An 8,938-nucleotide genomic window follows, 5' to 3' on the forward strand; every position below is an offset into this window, starting at 1 on the left:
GGCCAAAATGAACAAGTAGTGTGTGTGTAGCTGCTAAACTTCACAATAAACACATCAAACCATTAAGAACTTGCTATTTTCTCAATTCTGCATATGTCTGATGAAGAAAGCAGTCTACGTAAACATGTTTAGAAGTGAACTACAGTCAGATTTACAAAAACAGCGTTCTCTCGCTGAGATAAGGCCAAAGTAGTGTGTGTAGCTGCTAAACTTCACAATAAACACATCAAACCATGAAGAACTTGCTATTTTCTCAATTCTGCATATGTCTGATGAAGAAAGCAGTCTACGTAAACTTGTTTAGAAGTGAACTACAGTCAGATTTACAAAAACAGCGTTCTCTCGCTGAGATAAGGCCAAAGTAGTGTGTGTAGCTGCTAAACTTCACAATAAACACATCAAACCATTAAGAACTTGCTATTTTCTCAATTCTGCATATGTCTGATGAAGAAAGCAGTCTACGTAAACTTGTTTAGAAGTGAACTACAGTCAGATTTACAAAAACAGCGTTCTCTCGCTGAGATAAGGCCAAAGTAGTGTGTGTAGCTGCTAAACTTCACAATAAACACATCAAACCATTAAGAACTTGCTATCTTCTCAATACTGCATATGTCTGATGAAGAAAGCAGTCTACGTAAACTTGTTTAGAAGTGAACTACAGTCAGATTTACAAAAACAGCGTTCTCTCGCTGAGATAAGGCCAAAGTAGTGTGTGTAGCTGCTAAACTTCACAATAAACACATCAAACCATTAAGAACTTGCTATTTTCTCAATTCTGCATATGTCTGATGAAGAAAGCAGTCTACGTAAACTTGATTTGAACTACAGTCAGATTTACAAAAACAGCGTTCTCTCGCTGAGATAAGGCCAAAATGAACAAGTAGTGTGTGTAGCTGCTAAACTTCACAATAAACACATCAAACCATTAAGAACTTGCTATTTTCTCAATTCTGCATATGTCTGATGAAGAAAGCAGTCTGTAAACTTGTTTAGAAGTGAACTGCAGTCAGATTTACAAAAACAGCGTTCTCTCGCTGAGATAAGGCCAAAGTAGTGTGTGTAGCTGCTAAACTTCACAATAAACACATCAAACCATTAAGAACTTGCTATTTTCTCAATTCTGCATATGTCTGATGAAGAAAGCAGTCTGTAAACTTGTTTAGAAGTGAACTGCAGTCAGATTTACAAAAACAGCGTTCTCTCGCTGAGATAAGGCCAAAGTAGTGTGTGTAGCTGCTAAACTTCACAATAAACACATCAAACCATTAAGAACTTGCTATCTTCTCAATTCTGCATATGTCTGATGAAGAAAGCAGTCTACGTAAACTTGATTTGAACTGCAGTCAGATTTACAAAAACAGCGTTCTCTCGCTGAGATAAGGCCAAAGTAGTGTGTGTAGCTGCTAAACTTCACAATAAACACATCAAACCATTAAGAACTTGCTATTTTCTCAATTCTGCATATGTCTGATGAAGAAAGCAGTCTACGTAAACTTGTTTAGAAGTGAACTACAGTCAGATTTACAAAAACAGCGTTCTCTCGCTGAGATAAGGCCAAAGTAGTGTGTGTAGCTGCTAAACTTCACAATAAACACATCAAACCATTAAGAACTTGCTATCTTCTCAATTCTGCATATGTCTGATGAAGAAAGCAGTCTGTAAACTTGATTAGAAGTGAACTGCAGTCAGATTTACAAAAACAGCGTTCTCTCGCTGAGATAAGGCCAAAATGAACAAGTAGTGTGTGTGTAGCTGCTAAACTTCACAATAAACACATCAAACCATTAAGAACTTGCTATCTTCTCAATTCTGCATATGTCTGATGAAGAAAGCAGTCTACGTAAACTTGTTTAGAAGTGAACTACAGTCAGATTTACAAAAACAGCGTTCTCTCGCTGAGATAAGGCCAAAGTAGTGTGTGTAGCTGCTAAACTTCACAATAAACACATCAAACCATGAAGAACTTGCTATCTTCTCAATTCTGCATATGTCTGATGAAGAAAGCAGTCTACGTAAACTTGATTTGAACTACAGTCAGATTTACAAAAACAGCGTTCTCTCGCTGAGATAAGGCCAAAGTAGTGTGTGTAGCTGCTAAACTTCACAATAAACACATCAAACCATTAAGAACTTGCTATCTTCTCAATTCTGCATATGTCTGATGAAGAAAGCAGTCTGTAAACTTGATTAGAAGTGAACTGCAGTCAGATTTACAAAAACAGCGTTCTCTCGCTGAGATAAGGCCAAAGTAGTGTGTGTAGCTGCTAAACTTCACAATAAACACATCAAACCATTAAGAACTTGCTATTTTCTCAATTCTGCATATGTCTGATGAAGAAAGTACTTTGCAAACATGTTTCCATTTGAACTACAGTCAGATTTACAAAAACAGCGTTCTCTCGCTGAGATAAGGCCAAAGTAGTGTGTGTAGCTGCTAAACTTCACAATAAACACATCAAACCATTAAGAACTTGCTATCTTCTCAATTCTGCATATGTCTGATAAAGAAAGCAGTCTACGTAAACTTGTTTAGAAGTGAACTACAGTCAGATTTACAAAAACAGCGTTCTCTCGCTGAGATAAGGCCAAAGTAGTGTGTGTAGCTGCTAAACTTCACAATAAACACATCAAACCATTAAGAACTTGCTATTTTCTCAATTCTGCATATGTCTGATGAAGAAAGCAGTCTACGTAAACTTGATTTGAACTGCAGTCAGATTTACAAAAACAGCGTTCTCTCGCTGAGATAAGGCCAAAGTAGTGTGTGTAGCTGCTAAACTTCACAATAAACACATCAAACCATTAAGAACTTGCTATCTTCTCAATTCTGCATATGTCTGATGAAGAAAGCAGTCTACGTAAACTTGTTTAGAAGTGAACTGCAGTCAGATTTGCAAAAACAGCGTTCTCTCCCTGAGATAAGGCCAAAGTGAACAAGTAGTGTGTGTAGCTGCTAAACTTCACAATAAACACATCAAACCATTAAGAACTTGATATTTTCTCAATTCTGCATATGTCTGATGAAGAAAGCAGTCTGTAAACATGTTTCCATTTGAACTACAGTCAGATTTACAAAAATAGCGTTCTCTCGCTGAGATAAGGCCAAAATGAACAAGTAGTGTGTGTAGCTGCTAAGCTTCACAATAAACACATCAAACCATTAAGAACTTGATATTTTCTCAATCCTGCATATGTCTGATGAAGAAAGCAGTCTGTAAACTTGTTTAGAAGTGAACTGCAGTCAGATTTACAAAAACAGCGTTCTCTCGCTGAGATAAGGCCAAAATGAACAAGTAGTGTGTGTAGCTGCTAAACTTCACAATAAACACATCAAACCATTAAGAACTTGATATTTTCTCAATTCTGCATGTGTCTGATGGAGACAGCAGTCTGTAAACTTGTTTAGATTTGAACTGCAGTCAGATTTAGCTGTAGTGTAGTGTAGTGTAGCTGCTAAACTTCAGAATAAACACATGTCAAACCATTAAGTACTTCCAAAATTATTTTGTAAGATGAAGTCAAAGTTGAAAAGTACTGTTTCCCGTATTAATATTACAGTAAACACAAGCAAAACCTTCACATACTTCATACGTACATAAATCAGAACATTTTATTGTGAACGCAACTGAAGCAACACTCATGATGGAATCGACCCCATATATTAGATGATTAAACTTGAAGCATAACAATCATGACTTGGTCTGAGGCAGACATCAGTGGGGAAATGGGATGACTTTGATGAAGGCAACGTGAAATGGCCAAGGAGAAAGATAGGCCAGTTAGATGCAAGCAATGCTTAAATAGCTAGCTTGTCTCGGCAATAATAATGACATAATTATGTATACCTCACGTCTGCTTTGTGTTCATCCAGTTCCTTCTTTGGCTTTCACAGCAACTTCTCCACAGCTCCTTATAATTAATAAAAAAGAAGAAAAGATATCTTTATATCTTTCCAAATTTGACTTTTTAGGCTTTCTGCACCTGTTTTACCCTACTTTGGGAACATGCTCTGCTCATGCCCGTTACTCTCCTACACCTATTTCCCCTTTGGATGCTGCTGCAGCTGCAGTTCAAAGCAGCCCGCTGACAAGCTTGAGACACTCTTTGATGTCGCCCTCTTCAGTTAAAAACAAATCCAGCTTTAGTCAGTCAGTGATAACTATATTTAGACCATTTTTTTTTAAAATATTCATGCACAATATACAATGATTACTATGCTGACTTCACTGATATTCATTCATTATCAGCAGCAGTATTTTTATTGTAGGGGCAGCATTAATCAGTTTGTGTGTTTAATTTTATTGCAGCTGTAATGCAGATCAGTTACATTTACAGAAATGCACTTTGCATTTCCTCTTCCTATCTTCTGTAGTGACCGAAAGAATGCGATCGCGTATACAAGCGACCATACACAGTTGAAGTGTCTGACTGGACATTTATGTGAATCACATTAAATAATGTCACATAGTTATTTTTTTAACTAAACCTGGTTTGTCCTACACCAAAAGCTATATTACATTCATTACTCATTTTAATTCATCACGAAAGAGAGAGGTAAACTGATAATAACAAGTTCACAAGAGGATGCAGATTTCTGGACTTCCTCCATCTCATGGTAAAATATGCAGGAGAACCTCGCTACTACTACTAATCCTATCAACGGGACCGAAGCAATGCTCGCTATGGAAAGTTTAATCGACTCCATAACATGAGGCATAACAATCATCACATCAGTGGGTAAACGGGATGACTTGGATGAAGGCGTTATGGAATGGCCAGGGAAAAAGACGGCACCGTTAGCTAGATAGCTATGCATGAATAGAAAGTTTGTCTTGACAATATTTATGGAATAATTAGGCTACACATACCTCTGGTTAGCTTTCTCTTCATCTCGTTCCTTCTTCCGCTGTCTCTGCAGTTTCTCAGCTCCTTGTTAAAAAGAAGAAAATATAGCTTCAAAACTTTTTAGACTATTCTTCACCTGTATTACCATACTGTGGGACAGCCCTCTGATCATGCCCGTTGTACTCAGTCGAACTTTATCCCTTCTGGCCGTTGCAGCTGCTATTTCAAAGCAACACGCTATTGAATAAAAACTTGCGACACTCTTTGATTTCGCTACCAGGCTCGCAATATTTATAAACAAACCTCTGCCAACTTCTTTTATTATGTCTAGCATGTTCAACTCGGAGGAGGAGGAAAACGTTATGAGATAAGAGGATCTTTCTGCCACAACGCCCGACAAGAGGTGAGGATGGATGGATGAATAAATGCAAATGAGGACATAATCTTTTGAGAACTGAGAATAAGATTCCTGGTGTGAAATTCATGTGCTAACCGCAAGTGGGCTATATTGTAAGTAACTACACCTTTACTAGCTTCAACATTATAATAACCTGCTTAATAATAACTGTAATTCAACAATATAGCAATCATATATTGTTCAAACTTAGCCTGAGAGAAAAAGAAGTCAAACCATGTTTTGTGTTAGCATTTACAAAAATGCTGTACTTAAAAATTTCAGGTACTCGTATTTGCATTTCCTCTTCCTATCTACTGTAGCCACCGAAAGAATGTGATCGCGTATACAAGCAGCCGTACACAGTCTTTTGAAGTGTCTGACTGGACATTTATTCGAATCACATGAAACAATATCACAGAGTTATTTTTTTTAACTAAACCTGGTTTGCCCTACACCAAAAGTTATATTACATCAATTACTCATTTTAATTCATCACGAAAGAGAGAGGTAAACTGATAATAACAAATTCTCAAGATCGCAGGTTCATCAGCTGCGACTTCCTCCATCTCATAGTGAAATATGTAGGAGAGCCTAACTCTTCATACTGTGAACGGGACTGAAGCAACGCTCGCTATGGAAAGTTTAATCGACCCCATATTTTCGACTATTAAACTTATTGAATAACAATCATGACAGTGGGGAAACGGGATGACTTGGGTGAAGGCGAAATGGAATGGCCAGGGAAAAAGACGGCAACGTTAACTAGATGCGATATGCATGAATAGAAAGTTTGTCTTGACAATATTTATGGAATAATTAGGCTACACATACCTCTGGTTAGCTTGCTCTTCATCTCGTTCCTTCTTCCGCTGCCTCTGCAGTTTCTCAGCTCCTTGTTAAAAAGAAGAAAAGATAGCTTCAAAACTTGACGTTTTAGGCTATTCTGCACCTGTATTCCCATACTGTGGGACAGCCCAACCTCTGATCATGCCCATTGCACTCAGTCAAACTTTATCCCTTCTGGCCGTTGCAGCTGCTATTTCAAAGCAACACGCTATTGAATAAAAACTTGCGACACTCTTTGATTTCGCTACCAGGCTCGCAATATTTATAAACAAACCTCTGCCAACTTCTTTTATTATGTCTAGCACGTTCAACTCGGAGGAGGAGGAAAACGTTATAAGGTAAAAGGATCTTTGAATTCCCTGCTTTGCTTTCTGCCACAACGCCTGACAAAAAGTGAGAATGGATGGACGGATAAAGGCAAAAATGAGGACGTAATCTTTTGAGAACTGAGGACAAGATTATTCCTGGTATGAAATTCACGTGCTAATCGCAAGTGCGCTATACTGTAAGTAACTACACCTTTACTAGCTTCAACGTTATGATAACCTGCTTGACAATAGCTGTAATTCAGCAATATAACAATATTGTTCACACTCAGCTTGAGAGAAAAAGAAATCAAACCATGTTTTGTGTCAGCATTTACAGAAATACTGTACTTGTATCTGCATTTCCTCTTCCTATCTTGTGTAGTGACCGAAAGAATGTGATCGCGTATACCAGCGGCCGTACACAGTCTTTTGAAGTGTCTGAATGGACATTTATTCGAATCACATGAAACAATACCACAGAGTTATTTTTTTAACTAAACCTGGTTGGTCCGATACCAAAAGTTATATTACATTCATTACTCATTTAAATTCATCACGAAAGAGAGCGGTAAACTGATAACAATTTCTCAAGATCGCAGATTCATCAGCAGCGACTTTCTCCATCTCATGGTCAAATACGTAGGAGAGCCTCGCCACTACTACTACTAATACTGTGAACGGGACCGAAGCAACACTCGCAATGGAAAGTTTTTTGCCCATAACATGAGGCATAACAATCATCACATCAGTGGGGAAACGGGATGACTTAGGTAAAGGCGATATGGAATGGCCAGGGAAAAAGACAACACCGTTAGCTAGATAGCTATGCATGAATAGAAAGTTTGTCTTGACAATATTTATGGCATAATTAGTCTATACACCTTTGGTTTGCTTTCTCTTCATCTCGTTCCTTCTCCCATATTCTCTGCAGTTTCTCAGCTTCTTGTTAAAAAGAAGAAAATATATCTTCAAAACTTGACGTTTTAGGCTATTCTGCACTTGTGTTCCCATGCAGTGGGACAGTACTCTGATCATGCCCAATGCACTCAGTCGAACTTGTTGCAGCTGCTATTTCAAAGCAACACGCTATTGAATAAAAACTTGCGACACTCTTTGATGTAGCTGCCAGCCTGCAATATTTATAAACAAACCTCTGCCAACTTTTTTTTTAATGTCTAGTACGTTCAAGTCAGAGGAGGAGGAGGAAAACGTTAGGAGATAAAAGGATCTTTGAATTCCCTGCTTAGCTTTCAGCTACCACGACCGACAAGAGGTGAGGATGGATGGATGGATGGATATATGCATGAATGAGGACGCAACATTTTGAGAAGTGAAGGATAAAATGATTCATGGTCTGAAATTCACGTGCTAACCGCAAGTGGGCTATATTGTAAGTAACCTTTACTTTTTTACACCTTTACTAGCTTCAACATTATAATAACCTGCTTACTAATAATTGTAATTCAACAATATAGCAATCACATATTGTTTAAACTTAGCTTAAGAGAAAGAAGAAGTCAAACCATGTTTTGTGTCTATTTAAGTCACATTTGATTCAATCTAAGCCTAAAACTTGACACAGTTCTGTGTGAAAAAGTGTACTTAAAATGCTGAAACTCATCATCTGTCTCGAAAACATGGTTTGACCTCTGTTTCTCTCAAATTCCAGCTGATCTCACAAGGAGCGTTTTAAAACCTCTTTTCAGTGAGCAAATTTCAGTTTCAGTATTTTGAGTGCAGTGGTCTCACCTAATTGTGCACAATCAAGTTTTTGTCTCTGAATTAGACAGAAAACATGGTTTGACCTCTGTTTCTCTTAGTTTCCAGTTTGATCACAGAGCAAGGACTTAATGATATTTTTCAGACAGTTAACTTTAGTTTCAGCATTTTGAGTGCAGTTTTCTCACAGACCTGTGCACCATCAAGTTTTTGATTGAGTGTTGGTCAAATGTGACTGAAATAGACAGAAAACATGGTTCGACATCTGTTTTTCTTAGTTTCCAGCTTGATCACAGAGCAAGCTGGAGTACTTAATGATATTTTTCAGTGAGTTAACTTTAGTTTCAACGTTTTGAATGCAGTTTCTTCACAGACCTGTGCGCCATCGAGTTTTTGACTTAGTAGGTGTAAAATGTGACTGAACTAGAAAGAAAACGTGGTTCGACCTCTGTTTCTCTTAGTTTCCAGCTTGATCACAGAGCAAGTACTTCATCTTGTTTGTTCAGTGAGCTAATTTGAGTTTCAGCATTTTGAATGCAATTTTTTCACAGATCTGTGCACAATCACGTTTTTGGGTTAGATGTTTTCAAATGTCACTGACTTAGACAGAGAAAATGGTTGACCTCTGTTTCTCTCAAGTTCCAGCTTATCTGATGAGAAGCATCTTAAAACCTGTTTTGAGTGAGTAAAAATGAGTTTCAGCATTTTGAGTGCAGTTATCTCACAGACCTGTGCACCATCAGGTTTTTGACTATTATTCAAATGTGACTGAATTAGACAGAAAACATGATTCGTTCTGTGTTTCTCTGTATTTCCAGCTTAA

The 8,938-nt window shown here is 37.7% G+C and overlaps 1 long non-coding RNA gene across 1 annotated transcript; it reads right to left on the minus strand.

Annotated features, from left to right (window-relative positions):
- Positions 1 to 3,837: 3,837 nt before the first annotated feature.
- On the minus strand, positions 3,838 to 7,325 carry LOC124070783. Its single transcript, XR_006845239.1, has 3 exons — positions 7,278 to 7,325; positions 6,074 to 6,134; positions 3,838 to 3,909 (listed from the first exon to the last, which is right to left on the minus strand). It is a non-coding gene; the product is annotated as an uncharacterized LOC124070783 (long non-coding RNA).
- Positions 7,326 to 8,938: the final 1,613 nt, after the last annotated feature.

The sequence above is a fragment of the Scatophagus argus genome, chromosome 14 (genome assembly GCF_020382885.2).
Source record: "Scatophagus argus isolate fScaArg1 chromosome 14, fScaArg1.pri, whole genome shotgun sequence".
In the NCBI taxonomy this organism is placed as follows: Eukaryota; Metazoa; Chordata; class Actinopteri; family Scatophagidae; genus Scatophagus; species Scatophagus argus.